The 17,451-nt window shown below is 39.5% G+C and overlaps 1 pseudogene; it reads right to left on the reverse strand.

Annotated features, from left to right (window-relative positions):
* Positions 1–654: 654 nt before the first annotated feature.
* On the reverse strand, positions 655–16,327 carry LOC145014442 (putative pectate lyase 2; annotated as a pseudogene).
* Positions 16,328–17,451: the final 1,124 nt, after the last annotated feature.

Here is a 17,451-nt window from a genome sequence, read left to right on the forward strand (position 1 = left end):
AAATAACTTGTATTCTCAGGTCATCAGTAGACAGGTACCGAGACCAGCTTTTGAGAAGATGGAGCACATCAGACTCATCTTATTATTTTGATTTACATTATTTTTGGTGTCTATAACTGTAAAGAACATGCTTGTATTAAAATTTTATATTTAATGCAATGGATGATGTTGTTTGCTTATTTACTATTATACTGTGTTGTGATACTTTACATGACGTCCTCCACCCCAGAACGTTTCCGCCATTCTCGGTTTTGGGGTGTGATAGATAGTGTAGATTGTAGTTTAGCACATTGGCACTTGCAAGTGTGGCAAGGATTGTTGAGTAGATTCCTTGGAAGGGGAAGGTATATAGCTCCAGAATTTATCTTGAAATGTTAAATTACTGTGTTCTTGAATGCTTAACTGTCAGCAACTGATGTTTCGTTATATTTTTGGTTTCCATTTCTGGGATTTGATTGATGTGTGTTCAAATTCGTATTGCTATTGAATTGTTCACAAAAATCTTTATACAATATTTAACACATTGAATTCAAATAACTCAATTTTATCAATATGTAAGGCAAAAGTAGAGGCTTAGGTTCATATTTCTTGATGAACTCTTGTAACCCCCAAAAGAAAGATGTCAAATTAGATTTCGGAATTGAAACACACACAAGAAAAACCCAAATAGGAATTTGATCGAATCAACAAAATTAACATGCTTTGTACTTCGTGCAATGAAGTGGCCCTGCATTTGCAGTAAGCGCAGGCACTTGAGACCCATGAGCTACTGGGAAAGACTGCTCTTGAATAACCAGGTGCACAACTTCGATATCCTGATGGAATGAAATACGATCCACCTAGAAACACATTTTTTGAAGATCTCTATTTCCAATTCTTCCAACCAGTCTTATTATTCTCCCTTTTTGTAACCTACAAAAGATTCGAATATCAAATACTGCGTCTAGAAACACAAATTTGAAAGAAGAATGCTTGATAATCAAATCAATATCTATAAATATTTTACCTTTCTAATTGATGCAATTCGGGAAGCTGTATAGTAGTTCCCTTCACTAAGGCCTTGTTTGTTTTTCTACAAAAGTACTTTTTGAGCACTTTTCCCTTCTGGCGGATAAACGTTTTGCAAGTGCACGTCTTCTTCCGCAAACTTGGAAAAAGACAAAAGACATTTAATTACTTCCAAAACAAACAACATCTAAGTATCGCTGGATTTGCACTTCCACCAACTGCATACATATGCCATTCATCATACTTATTGTTTGCAACATGTGCATATCCAAGCCTCACCCTGAAAATTTTAATCTGTTTACGTAAGGTAAAGTTACAAACTTTTTGGTAAAAGTTACGGAACAAGTTTTTAGAACATAGATTACACATACCTCGACATTCTTTGAACTAGATCCTCTCCAAAATGGTTATAAAGTATGGTAACTTTCATGATTTTGTCTTCCATATTATTGTCGTTGTGGCCAAGTAACATAACCTGCATTGTTTTGTACTACTGGTCAATAAAAAGATACATGAATTTGAAATTGTGATGATTGGGATATTATAGCATTCAAATTTGATTTGTATTTTAGATAATATTGTTATATTTGCTAGATTTTTCAAAGTAAGATGTTGCAATAGGAAGAACTGAAAGTATGATGTTTTAATAAACAAATAAATGAAACTACAATGTTATTTTTGCATTTAGGGATGTGTGAGATGCTATATACATTGAGGAATTGTTGGATGTTTACCTTATCATGCTGAGAAAAGAAGTTATTTGAGATTGTGATGAGAGTTGAAGCATGGATAATATCTATGAGTCCATATGTGGCTCGAGTAAGGAAGTAGTGGTCAACCCAAACATAGGATGAATCAAATATAACAGTGGCATCACCATCCGAGCCTTGACGGTGGCCTAAGTGTGTTGACCAGTAGTAAGGAATGATTTTGAGGATGAAATCTAGTTTAAGTGGGGAAGAGTTGTAACCTCTTGTTTTGAAAAGCTCCTATTTTAAGATTGTGGATAGTAAATGGATCAAAATGGAGGCCTTTGTCTTTAATGGAATGAAGTTTAGACCCTATTGGAGGAATATGATGTTGGACAAGTGATTTAAACCTTGGATTGTTTGATGGAAGTTGAGGGGTAAAATAGGAAAGGTTAAGGTTTAGGCCTCTTGCATAAATTAAGGATTTAGCTTGAGATGTTTTCGGTCATAAGTATCAAGATAGGATTGTAAAGCTTGTCGATAATTTTCCGTGGATATAAAGATCATCGAAAACAGATTTGAAACGAAGAGGTTATGGTTGTTTGAAGTTAATCTTGAAAAAAGAGTTTGGTAGTATGCAGGGCATACACCAGCTGTTATGCTGGGTGTACTAGGCCGAAGGGATGCATTTTTAGGGCGTTACGTTGGGCCTAACTTTAGATACTGAGCATACCACCGCAATGTAAATGCCCTATTTTTGTGGTTTTGATCCCTATTTAAGGACTCTAACCCCTTGGGGTCCTTTTTAACATCAACCTTCTCCTTCTTGAACCTCTAACTCGAAACCCTAGCCCGCTATATCAAATCTTAAGCCTTTCTATGTGTTTTGAGTGCATTATGGATGAAAGAGAAGTTCAAGCTTGTTGAATTTTGAAGCTCAATCTTGTGGATCCAGAGTTTGCATTGCTTTTCTCAACTCCATAAGGTATAGAGGTTGAATCTTGATGATGTATTTTTTAGATGTAGCTAGTTTTGGGGTTTATGAACTTTTTTGTCGCTTTAGTGCATAAAGTTTGGATCTCGAAAGTTTGTGACCTTTTTATGCATTAAGTGGAGAAAGATGCATTTTTGGTCCATTTAAGACTTAAATACTAGATCTTGCCATCTTGGTTGTTTTGGACCATCCTAATAGATAAATTTGGAAACTTTATCTATTATGGAGCTATTAGGAGTCATAAAAATGTGATATTGGTCACTTTCTTCCTTCTATGCAAGAGTCAGGATGCTTTGGTTTGTGTATTTAGTTAGGATTTCGGTGTATGGACTCCTTATAGCCATGGAAAGTCATAAAGTTATAAACTTTTATAGCTTATAATTTTATTTGGGACTAGATTTGAGCTTTAAACGTAAGATGTTAATGAAATAAGCACTTAATGAAGGTAAATGGAATTGGTCGGGTACGTTTGGTGTACTTGGTAGTACGTTGAGCGTACCAGGATGGAGCTCCATAACCAGAAAGAGACCTACTAAGATGAGCGTAGTGATTGAGTACGCTGGGCATACTCAGTCTATGTTGACCTCCTTTAACTTTTTGACTATTTGACTTTGACCAAGTTTGACCTAAGGGCATTTTGGGTAATTTGAATAGTAGTTTGAGATTTGGGTCCCTGATAATTATATAGGTAACCGGTAGAGATAACTTTTGGAGCGGTGATCAATGTAGCTATTTTTTCAAACTGTGAGGTGAGTCTCTTCACTATACTCATGGGTCGAAGGCACCAATGTTGACCAATTGAATTATGTTTGTAGGATGATACTGATCTTTGTGACACTTATTATTATGCTTGTATGTGCTTAATGTCTTTATGACTCTTGATATGATTATATGCTTAGTTGTAGGAGTGAAAGATACCCAATACTTGTTGAAAGAGACCGAAGGGGGTAAAATAGACCCGATACCGGTTGAAAGAGACGGAAGGGGGTATAATAGACCCAGTACTGATTAAAAGAGACTGAATGGGGTGCAATAGTGCCAATACGGTTGAAAGAGACTGAAAGGGGTGAAATAGATCCACTCTAGTTTTGAAGTGTTATGAATGTATTGTATGAGGTATTTTGAGGGAACTCACTAAGCTTTATGCTTATAGTTTTATGTTTATGGTTTTAGGTACTTTTAGTTCGAAATGGAAGGGCCCGTCATGATCGCACTGCATCCACCACCATTCCGCATATTATGACATGATTTGTACTCTAGGAACTATTTTATAAATCATCACACATTGAGGGGTTTTGAAATGAATGAATGATGTTTTTATTCGTTTTAAAAACAAAATTTTCACATAGTAATTTTTGGGGTGTTACGTCAAGGATTCCATTTTAAAAATCCTTGGATACGGTTGAATTTCTTGTAGTAGAGGCGCAATATCCCTAAAATACAAGCCAAAATTTTCGTTTTAATTTAATAATAAAAACCATAATCATCGTACGTCATAGAAAAATCATAAACAATGTATCTCAAAATACTATAACAACTGTCATGTATATCAGAGTAAAAACATCTCAGGTTGAACAAATGGTGTGTGCACTGCAACCTTCCCGAGCTCCTCTTTTGAAACCTGAAGTACCTGAAACCAAAACTGAAACTGTATGCATGAAGCTTAGTGAGCTCCCCCAAATTACCACATAATATACAAAGCACATATAACAAATCATATAACTCTAGGACTCTTCCCAACAGCATCGAAACGAATCCCAACATCGAACTCCTTTCCGGCATCGACTTACCCGGCATCGGGCTCACCCTAGCATCCGACCTCATCGGGCATCGGGCTCACCCCGACATCGGGCTTAACCCGACACATACTCAACATAACATTTATCATAAGCACATAACATAATCACATAATCTGCATTGGGTTTGCCCCGACATCGGACCGAAGCCCGAAACAACAACATAAAACACATAAACATGCATGAATCACAAAGACATCAAGCATACATAACTACTTCTCGGGACCGCCCCGACATCGGACCGAAGTCCAGAAACATATAGACTGCATCGGGCTCACCCCGGCATACTCTACTACTTAAACGGGCCGGCCTTAGTGCCTTAGACCCGTTCCTACTGGAGGAAAACTCACCTCTCACTACTGAAATCCTACTGACAAAACCGTAGCTGTTGGATGATAGATTCCCGAATCTGTCAATCATCAAAATAACACCCAATTAATAATTGGGTCCCAACACATATACCCATAAGTCCATGCTTGGGGTAAAAGACTGTTTTACCCCATTCAAGCACAAGGCCCAATAAAAGGCCCAAAAGTCTAATAATGAACCAAGGCCCAACTATGGCCCAACTATAGCCCATCTATGGCCCAATTTTCCCGATTGGGCCCAAGTCTCTACATGGTCTTGATCAAAGGCCCAACCATTTAGTCCAATCCAACATTTGGCATTCTAATGGCCTAATATCAAATAACCATCATGACCCAAACTATGGCCTAATTTTCCAAATTGGGCCCAAACCCTCATATGGGCCTTACCCTAAGTCCATTAAATTATTCTAATCCATTTTCTTGCTCTTGGATGGTCCATTATTATCCCAATGACCAAGGCCCAAAGGGAAGGCCCAACTCAATTCCAAGTGAAATTAGGGTTTCACATAAAAATACAATTAAGGTTAAATGTTTCTCACTTAACTCATTAAGGACTTAATCCATTAAGTCCTTTACTCTACTATATAAATGATATGGAATAATTTGGGCTTAATACACAATCCAATCCCAATAGCCCAAAGGTGGGTCCCAATAAGTCCAAGACCCAAATTGTAGCATCCAAAAAATACCACCCAAAATTTTTGTTTGAAAACTTTACTAAACCATAGTATTAAATATCAAAAGATAACAACCATGAATCGTGTATCTCAACATGTCATAATAAATTTATCAAATCGAAACTAGTTTCAAGATCATATCATAATATCAGAGTCTATCTCCGAGGCTAAACTGTGGTGTGTGCCATGCCATCATCCCGAGCCCTTCCCTTTGCTAGCTGAAGTACCTGAAACCAAAAATTGAAACTTTAAGCACGAAGCTTAGTGAGCTCCCCCAAACTACCACATACCATACAATAACATATAAGCACATACTAGGCCTTGCCCACTCCATCGGACCAAAGTCAGGGACTGACTAGGGCCTCGCCCACTGCATCGGACCGAAGTCCGGAACTAACTACGGCCTTGCCTACTGCATCGGACCGAAGTCCGGAACTACATCGGACCAAAGTCCGGAACTAACTAGGGCCTTGCCCATTGCATCGGACTTAAGTACGGAACTGACTGATCATATCATAACATAATCAAAGCATATAACATAAACATATATACTGCATACTGCATCGGACCATAGTCTGGAACACATGACACATAACATGCATGTATCACAAAGACATCAAGCATACTGAATTACTGCATCAGACTGTAGTCCGAAACTACTGCTAACTAAATGGGTCGGTATTGTGGTCGTAGACCCGTTCCTACTGAAAGGAAAACTCACCTCGTAAGGCTGTCTGCTGAAAAGTTGATGAGGAACTGTCTGACTGCTGCTGCGGTAACTTCCCGGCTACAATTCCCAAAATACATTCAATCAAACACTGATAACTAATCTTAGGGTAAAATGACTATTTTACCCCTAGTTAAACTCAACAACCCGTTGACCTGACTCGCCGAGTTGGGCCGCCAACTCGTCGAGTCCCTATCTTTCCTTCTATTTCCTTACCCAACTCTACTCACCGAGTTTAGCCACAACTCGACGAGTTCCCCTTTCTTATTGATCTCGTGCCAACCTTCATCCGACTCGCCGAGTTGTATGATCAACTCGTCGAGTTCACCTTCAACATAAGAACACGTCCAATCTATGACTCGCCGAGTTCTATGAACAAATCGTCGAGTATGTTCTTACTAGTAAGGAGATTGTATTGGACTCTCCAAGTCAGGTTGTAGACTCGTCGAGTCCCTCTATACTCGGATCCATGACTTAACTCACTGAGTCCTTACTCCACTCTCTAAACAGACTTGCTACTACTGAACCGAGAATCTAGGACTCGCAACCTGACTCGTCGAGTCCTTTGCATGCAGTTTTTATTCAGTCGACTCTACTCAGCTTCAGTGCATCCAATTCATAGATCTAGGTTTCTAGGACTATATGAACACGTAAAGTTGCTAACTTTATGTGTATCTAAGAGGCAATGAAACAATAACACTCAAACTTGGCTATTATGGGAGGTTACTGATGGGTTTTGAGCATTCTAACACTTCCTAAGTGTACATGCAACCCTAATAACCTTGGATCTATGTTTGTCTAATTTGTCATACAAAGTTGATTTCCAAGGTTATATTCCTATCTAGCATACATGGGGAACAATTTTAACATAAAGTATAGATAGAATAACTTACCTTGTTGTTGCTTGTGTTCCTTGAAACCTTGTGAGCCTAGCACCCCAAGTGTGATGCCTCAAATGCTTCACACAACACCTAATGCTCTTGGAAGAACTTATGAGAGAATACACACTCTTCAAAAAACCGGCCAAGCCCTCTATATTCTTAGTGTGTATGTGTAACCGATTTGGGAGGAGATCATATTACTTATATAGTGTTGACACATTTAGGGTTAAACCCTAAAGTGTCATGACTCTTCATTTCCATGATCCATGAGTTTGTAACTCCCATGGAGCATCCATGGAGCATCCTATGGGTGGAACCCAACTTGATGATCCATGGAGCCTTTTAGCCCACTATACAAGATATGGATGATTTACTTAATCAACCCATATATTTAATTAGTTATCTTTTGATCACTTAATTAATTCTAAATTAATTCTTGATCAAACTAATCAAATAATATTATTAATATATTAGAACTTATAATATATTAATAATCTCCAAGTGTTATTTCTCTCATTTAGTCTATCCAATTGCATGGTGCCATGCAACCCAAATGGACCATGCCGGGTCGGGTCAAGTACATACCAGAAATAGTTATGGACTTAGACACCTTATCCAACAGTCTCCCACTTGGATAAGTCTAGTAACTATTACTGCAAGTATGACTTCAGGAACCGATCGGCAATCGTAGCTCTTTACAAGGTTTCTAGAAACTTGAGAAGATGATGGTACGCCATTTAAGATAAGTGATCATATAATCCTCTGTTCTAGATATCAGTCGGACAAATACATGGAACAATGTCTTACTTATTGTCCAACATTTGTTTCCCGATTTCCGATTTGTTTGACAAAGAACTTTATTGAACACATCAATTTAGTTCTGACCGGGCCCGGTACATAGGTCAAAACAAAATCATCGAGGGGCCCAGATATCAGCTTCTAATCCAAGAAGGAACAGATAAACTTCGACTCATATGTTTGTTCTACTACTCATTGAATTACACATAAGAGCACGATTTTATAACATCGAGTTACCAATGCGTTTTTCGTACAATCAATGCATAACCAACTCGTAAGTAACAAATCATATCTCTAGGTTTAAAGACTTATATGATATTATCGTCTCACGATCACTCGAGATAGAATTCCATGAAGTGATTCCAGTGAGCGTGGGTTGAGTCCAATGCTCAGAACTTATGAGCACTCATGATTGTTGTAGCCTTGTCCCAGACCTCTACAATCAATCATGACAGTCTTGATTCATACCTACTTCCGACATATGACCGACTGTGGAGGTTTGAATAATATGTTATACCAAACAAAATTATTCTGGAAGTCAAAACATGCAAAAGAAATATAGTAAACGATCGACAAGAGATAGCAACACTTTACTCATAAATAAAACACTTTTATTCATCATCAAATGTCAATTACACTTTACAAATTTCGAGATTATCTAACTACTAAATCTAATATCATCCTTCAGCCCTATGCTCCGAGCATGCTGGAGATGCTTAACCCGAGTCAGTCCCTTCGTGAGGGGATCTGCCGGATTCTCATCTGATGATACCCTCTTTTCCACGAGGAGTCCTTCTTCGATCCGATGTCTGATGAAATGGTATTTTCTGTCGATGTGTCTGGATCTCCCGTGATCCCTTGGTTCCTTGGCTAAGGCAACAGCACTTTCACTATCACAGAAAATTTCCATCGGCTCTTTAATAGCTGGTACAACTCCAAGGTCTCCAATGAAGTTCCTCAGCCATAACGCCTCCTTTGCCGCTTCGCTAGCTGCAATATACTCTGATTCACAAGTAGAATCTGCCACTGTCTCTTGCTTGGAACTCTTCCAAGAAATTGCTCCTCCATTTAGGGTAAAGACCCAGCCCGACTGAGAGCGGAAGTTATCCCTATCAGTCTGGAAGCTAGCATCACTATACCCTACAACTCTCAAGTCATCACTCCCACCGAGGGTAAGGACCCAGTCCTTAGTCCTTCGTAGGTACTTGAGAATATTCTTTACCGCAATCCAGTGTGCCTTGCCAGGGTTCCCCTGAAACCTGCTAACCATGCTCAAGGCAAAGGCTACATCAGGTCGAGTACACGTCATAGCATACATGATCGAACCTACAGCCGAAGCATAAGGTATTCGACTCATTTCTGCTATCTCAGCCTCAGTGCTAGGGCTTTGTGTCTTACTCAGCTTGGCGCTACTCTGGATGGGCAACTCTCCTTTCTTGGAGTCTTGCATTTTGAATCTCTTCAGAATCTTCTCCAAGTAGGTACTTTGACTAAGTCCAATTAGTCTTTTACTCCGATCTCTCAAGATTCTTATCCCCAAAATATAGGCAGCTTCACCAAGGTCCTTCATAGCGAAACACTTTCCAAGCCAGGACTTTACTTCCTGCAGGGTTGGAATGTCGTTTCCTATGAGTAGTATGTCATCCACATACAATACCAAAAAGCTAACTATACTCCCACTAGCCTTGACATATACACAAGATTCATCTTCACTCCTAGAAAAGCCAAATTCCTTGACCTTTTCATCAAAGCAAAGATTCCATCTGCGAGGTGCTTGCTTTAATCCATAAATGGATTTCTCAAGCTTACACACTCTATTGGGGTACTCGTGACTGACAAAACTCTCTGGCTGATTCATGTAAACATCTTCAGCCAACTTTCCATTAAGGAAAGCGGTTTTGACATCCATTTGCCAAATTTCATAGTCATGAAATGCGGCTATGGCTAACAGAACCCGAATAGACTTAATCTTGGCTACCGGAGAAAAGGTCTCATCATAATCCACTCCAGGAATTTAAGAGAAGCCCTTTGCAACCAGTCTAGCCTTATAAGTGTGTACTTTACCATCCATGTCGGTCTTCTTCTTGAAGACCCATTTGCACCCTACAGTCTTTCGACCTGGTACATTCTCAACCAAGTTCCAAACTTGATTGTCATACATGGATTGTATCTCGCTATCCATAGCCTCTTTCCATTTGGCAGACTCGGGGCCTGCCATGGCTTCCTCGTAGCTGTTAGGGTCATCTTGACTTACTAGTGTCTCATCACTAATAAGTGTCTCACCTTCTGCAGTAATATGGAATCCATAGTAATGCTCAGGTGCACTCCTAACTCTCGTGGAACGCCTCAGAGGTACAGATTCGTCAATTGGCTCAACAGGAGTTTCCTCCTCAGGTTGAGGGCTAGAGTTTGAAGTTCCTTCACCACTTGACTCTTGAATTTCTTCAAGATCAACTTGCCTCCCACTGTCTCCTTGGCTTATAAACTCTCTTTCTCGAAAGACTCCTCTTCTTGCTACAAAGACCACATTGTCACTAGGTCTGTAGAAAAGGTAACCAAAGGATTGCTGTGGGTAGTCGATGAAAATACACCTCTCGCTTCGGGGTTCGAGCTTATCATGAGTCTCGCGTCTCACGAAAGCCTCGCAGCCCCAAATCTTGATGTGGTCTAGTTTAGGTACTTTACCAGTCCACATCTCGTGAGGAGTTTTGGCAACTTTCTTTGTAGGGACTAGATTGAGGATATGGGCGGCAGTCTCTAAGGCATACCCCCAGAATGAGATTGGTAGCGAAGCTCGACTCATCATGGAACGAACCATGTCCAACAAGGTTCGATTACGCCTCTCAGCCACACCATTCAACTGCGGTGTCCTGGGAGGTGTCAATTGTGAGACAATCCCACATTCCTTTAGATAGTCGAGGAACTCTGAACTAAGATACTCACCACCTCGATCGGATCGAAGCATCTTAATGTTCTTGCCCAATTGATTCTCGACTTCCTGTTTAAATTCCTTAAACTTCTCGAAAGTCTCTGACTTATGCTTGATTAAGTAGACATATCCATATCTACTGTAATCATCAGTAAAAGTCAAATAATAACGATTAGCATCCCTTGTGACATGTTTGAATGGTCCACACACATCCGTGTGTATAAGGTCCAACAAACCTTCACCCCTTTCACACGAGCCTGTGAAGGGTGACTTTGTCATTTTTCCAAGTAAGCATGATTCGCAACTATCATTTGACTTTAGGTTAAACGACTCCAAGACTCCATCCTTTTGGAGTTGGCCTATGCGTTTCTTGCTTATATGTCCAAGACGACAATGCCAAAATGATGCTTTATCCAAGTTATTATTAGTAGTAGAATCAATACACAAAACATTATTTCCTAAGTTATCTACAATAGATACAGCTTCATACACACCATCACAAGGTAATGCTTTAAAATAAAGTACATTATTAAAGAAAGCATTAATCGAACCAACTTCATTATCAAACGAAAAGGTGAAACCTTGTTTGTACAATGCATGAAAGGAAATAATATTTCTTGCCATTTCTGGCGAATAACAACATTTATTCAAATCTAAATTTAACCCACTACTTAGCGATAAAGTATAAACTCCAATCTTGGTGACAGGTGTAACTTTCCTATTCCCCATGATTAAGTTTATTCTTCCTTGCTCCACATTCTCACTTCTTCCTAGTCCCTGCAAGTCACAGCAAATATGAATTCCGCAACCTGTATCAAGGACCCAAGATTTCGAATGGGGTGAGTTATTAGAAATGATAGTGTAAATACCTGCATGGTTGGGTTTGACTTTCCCATCCTTTACATCTTGCTGGTACTTTGGGCAGTTCCGCTTCCAATGAGCTTTTTCGTGGCAATAGAAGCATTCAGCCTCTTTTGGGTCAGAAGAAGGAGTAATGAAACCTTTCTTGGTTCCACTTGAAGAAGAGCCATCAAGGGTCCGAGCCTTGGTACCCTTTGAAGATCTCTTTCTCTTCCTCCCTCGACTTTGCCCGATTGCCAAGACCGGAGTTGAGTCTGGAGTAGGAGTGATAGCAACCGACTTCCCCTTAAGACCTGTTTCTGCGGTCTTGAGAAGTCCCTGAAGTTTGCTGAGGGTGACCTCTTCCTTGTTCATGTGATATGTCATGCGGAATTGATCATAGCACGATGGTAAGGAGTGCAAAATGATATCTATTGCAAGCTCCTCAGGGAAGTTCACATTGAGCTTCAGCAACCGATCCACATACCTTTGCATTTTCTGCATGTGGCTCGTGACGGACTCTCCGTCCTTCATCATGGTCGTTATCATGGAGCAGATGACTTCGTACCTCTCTTGTTGTGCACTTTGATGGTATCTTTCCATCAAATCTTGGTGCATTTCATAAGGGTAGAAGTCTTCATAAGACTTTTGGAGTTCAGCTGTCATGGTGGCTAACATGATGCAAGCCACCTTGGTTGCATCTCTTTCATGAGTATGAAAGTCAGCGATCTCCTGGGGAGTTGCAGTGGACTCGTCAATTTCCTTAAGCTCCTTGTCAAGGACATATTCTTTGTCCTCGTAGCGGGTAATCATCCTGATGTTTCTGATCCACTTATTGAAGTTGGATCCATCAAAGGTGACTTTCCCACACAGACTCATAAGAGTAAAGGAGCCATTAGGATTCGAGCCAGAAGCATTATTTGAAGACATCTGAAAAAGAAGAACAAGTTTAGTTTAGATTTCAGAGAGTCCTTAATAAAACACCCAAATGTAATATTAAGGCTAGGATCCAATCACAATATAATATAACTTAGAAGAGGTATGCCGTAATCTAAGCTATATCATATTTGAAAGGTAGGTGAATGACGATTCACCAATTTCCACCACGAAAACCGAAATAATAAATATTTAGTTTTTATTGGTTTTAGAAATTCCTAGATTCTTTGAGATCCAATGAACTTTTCAAAGGCATGTTTCGATCTCGGGAGTGCCCTCCAGGTTTTGTGACTGGGATGCCGAGGATCACAAAACGAGGTGTGAAGTAACCATGCAAATCACTTGGTACCCTTAAAGTTTATCACTCAATCGATGTGCCGGTAAACCACACACGCTCCACCGATACTATAATAAACCTTAAGTCACCCTTTACCTACCTTGTTAAGTCCAAGTTAGTGTGCCGGTTAACCACACACGCTCCACCAACGACTCAGACAAAGTGTAAAGTGTAATTTCATGGATTAGCACCTTATTCACATTTTTCCTAAAGTAACTAAGATTGGAAATTTAATAAACATTTAGTTACTTTATTTATTCATCATACTTTGAATGAGAATTTATAAGTCCTTGTCTTACCCGTTCGGCTAACGACCCTCCACCAGTCAAGCAAGCGGTGGGTGAGAATATACACCCATTAAGTCACCATTTTATAGGCAACAACCTTATACCCACCTTATAGACCGGCTTCGTGAATGAGGCGTACTAGCGGTAAGACGACTTGTTCTTATACATATATATATATATATATATATATATATATATATATATATATATATATATATATATATATATATAATTATTAAATCATCATAATATAAGTATAAGGGTTGAATTTTAACTTTTAAAATTCTAGGGGTTGGAACTAAAGTTTTAACTTAAGTTTACTTGTTCCAAAACTTGAGGGCAAGTTTTGTAACTTTCAAAACTTTTCATTTCTTGTAACTTATGAGTTTAATAGAGTCATAAAATGAAGACTCTTCATTTTTTATAACTCTTGTGTTTTTCTTAATGGTTTTAACTCAAGTGTGACTCTTGGTTTTCCATAACTTAAGGATAAGTTATGAACTCCATTAAAACACATTATGATCAAGAATTAAACTACCAAATAGGTTACAAATAATTCCTATGATCATCTAAAACATCATAAGAACAAGAACATGAATATGAACATAATCAAAAATTACATAAAACTTTGTAATTTTTGATAACTAGTTGTTGTAAATGAATTAGCAAGACATTACACCACCAAAAACAAGTTTACATTTCCTAAAACAGTTTAGGGTAATGTTTCTAATTCATTTTCCAGCAACTGAATCGAAATTTTGCACTCATTCGACCCTACTCGCCGAGTGCATGAACATGACTCGCCGAGTTGGTTGAAGATACACATGGACTCGATGAGTCCCCCCTATGGACTCGATGAGTCCGTTCGCAGACAGCAAATTTTCGATTCTGTTTTCAACTTTTAAGCACAAATAAAAACAAAAAAACCAGTCTCTGATACCACTGATGGGTTTTGAGCATTCTAACACTTCCTAAGTGTACATGCAACCCTAATAACCTTGGATCTATGTTTGTCTAATTTGTCATACAAAGTTGATTTCCAAGGTTATATTCCTATCTAGCATACATGGGGAACAATTTTAACATAAAGTATAGATAGAATAACTTACCTTGTTGTTGCTTGTGTTCCTTGAAACCTTGTGAGCCTAGCACCCCAAGTGTGATGCCTCAAATGCTTCACACAACACCTAATGCTCTTGGAAGAACTTATGAGAGAATACACACTCTTCAAAAATCGGCCAAGCCCTCTATATTCTTAGTGTGTATGTGTAACCGATTTGGGAGGAGATCATATTACTTATATAGTGTTGACACATTTAGGGTTAAACCCTAAAGTGTCATGACTCTTCATTTCCATGATCCATGAGTTTGTAACTCCCATGGAGCATCCATGGAGCATCCTATGGGTGGTACCCAACTTGATGATCCATGGAGCCTTTTAGCCCACTATACAAGATATGGATGATTTACTTAATCAACCCATATATTTAATTAGTTATCTTTTGATCACTTAATTAATTCTAAATTAATTCTTGATCAAACTAATCAAATAATATTGTTAATATATTAGAACTTATAATATATTAATAATCTCCAAGTGTTATTTCTCTCATTTAGTCTATCCAATTGCATGGTGCCATGCAACCCAAATGGACCATGCCGGGTCGGGTCAAGTACATACCAGAAATAGTTATGGACTTAGACACCTTATCCAACAGTTACTTGACTAGAACAAAGCCATGGCTGCCAAAAGGTGGCCTTCTTGAGCTCCTGGGGCTCAAGAGAGGCTAGATCTGAGATATGGCTCGGTTACAAAACTTCATCACTAGGGATTTGGGGGTTTTGAGCTTAAAACGATCAATTTGGGTACAAACTAGGTCTATTAGTACAGTAATCAAGATAAAATCTTTATTACCAGAAAGGATGGCCAAAGAGGAGTATAATCTGGATCTACTTCTTCTTCCTTGAGTTTTTCTACCTTCTCCTTCTTCATCTTGCTAAAAAATGCACCAAAAATTCCTTCACAAGGGCGAAGATCACTGACACGCACTTCAAGGAGGCTAGCGTTTCGGGAATAAGTCTGTGAGAGGTGAAGGAGGCTAGTTTGGGGCTATAATGTTGTTTAAATAGGGTACACACCCTGAAATTTAGGGCTTCATCCAGATTGGCAGACTCGCCGATTCCGGAATATGGACTCGTCGAGTCACCACGCCAACTTCACGTGTAGACCCGCTGCTATTCGACGAGTTAGGGCCACTGACTCGTCGAGTAGCTTCTAAAATAAGAAGAAAATAATGTTTTAAATGCGTACCAGGAACAGGGCGTTACACAAATACTCATAATTGGGGTTTTCCACCCAAACATGTCCCAATAGGCCCAAAATTAATCTTTAAGCCCATTAGGGTTTTGATTAGGTCCATTAGGGTTTTTCTAGGGGGCACCACCCACTACTACCTCGGGTAGTGGTGGTCAATGGCGGTTCGCGGCAGCGGCCACCACCATACGGTGGTGGTTATTATTATTTTTTTCATTATTCACTGCTAATTACAGTTACAGGGTTTTTATCCAAAATAACACACACACTCACTAACATACACACTAACTAACACACACACACAGTTACACCGTGGTTGCCGGCAGTGGCAGGTTGCGGTGTCAGCCACCATCCCACGGTGGTGGCGATTCTTTCTTTTGGTTCGTTGTCTATAAAAACGTCAACATACGCTAGATGTCATCGGAAATACATCTAAACACCACCACCCCTGCGGTGGCACAAGGTAGTCAGAGTGGCAATAACGTCGCACCTCAGTTGCTAGAGTGGCGACGACTACAACGCCTGTTGGGAAGATGGCGAAGGGTGGTCGGAAAAATGGTGACTCACACACACCTGACAGTCACGCCATTAACTGCACTTGGACGAAGATAGTGGCTGTCATGTTCAGTGGCTCGACCGATCGGAATAATGCAAACAATGGTGATGGCGAATGGGATGCTCACAGGAGGTGGGGTTTGGTTTCCTCAAACCATGATGATAGCAGCAACAGCTGGGCTTTTCGTCATTAATGGGAATGGAGGAGGTGACTGGAAGAACTTACCTGAGGATTCTAGATTGATCAAGACCACACAGTAGTGAATTTCTCCATACGTCCGCTCCCGATGGTCGTCTCAGTGGCTCACAACATCACCGACAACGAGACTATGGTGGTAGTGGTCATTGAGAAGCAGCAGCGGATGAGGGTGGTTCCATGACAGTGGCGGCTGGAGAGTTACACTTTTAGGGTTAAGGATGAGCTAGGGTTTTTGCAATGAAACAGTGGGATAAAGAGGTTGTCGGGTATAACCCGTGCTCCTATAAACTTTGATCAAAATGTTCAACTTCAACCCCTCCTCATACTTCTGTTTTCAAATTTAATACGATATTTAACATTTGAACCCCGCTTCCAAAATTCCTTTCAAATTCGATCGCTAATTTACCAAACAGCCCCTTACCCTGTAAAATATCTTCAAATGAAGTCCCAGAAGTTACCATTTAGTCCATGCCTTCATAAAATACTTACAAAATAAATCCAAGACATACACTTTTAACCCCCAACTTCTGAAATAGTTGCAATTAACTCCTCGAGACCAACACCATGCTATATAATTATTGATTTTAGGGCTACTATGTCACACCCCGAAAACCGAAGGCGGAAACATTCCCGGGGTTGACTCCACGTTGAGTATCAAATCCAATGTACATAGTAAGTAAAGTAAAACAACCATTACATTACATAAAGAAAGTTTTACACTTGTTTCAAGAGTAAAGTTGTACAGTTGTGATACATAGTATATATATAGACAAAATGAAACGGGTCTTCTGAGTACTACGTCTTCAGACAAAAAGGATCTTCGGGTACCTGTTCTAACGCTGACCTTAGAACACAAGCGGTTTGAAAATCAGCATAATGTTGGCGAGTTCATAAGTAGTTTTTGTTTGTGAAATGTTCAAGTTTCCTTTCTGTTTCTGAAATGTTACGCACACCAAGAAAACCCATATTTTCTTAAAAAGGTTTGTTATCGTTTGTCAACATGTAATGTTGCGGGAAGCCATAGTACCCACTAGACGGCAAGAGAGTATGATGATGGAGTGTTCTCCGATAAGTGCATGATGTAGAAGAATTTTAGGCTTGAGTAGCCCTAGTGTT

The sequence above is a fragment of the Lactuca saligna genome, chromosome 1 (assembly GCF_052625555.1).
Source record: "Lactuca saligna cultivar CGN05327 chromosome 1, ASM5262555v1, whole genome shotgun sequence".
Taxonomy (NCBI): domain Eukaryota; kingdom Viridiplantae; phylum Streptophyta; class Magnoliopsida; order Asterales; family Asteraceae; genus Lactuca; species Lactuca saligna.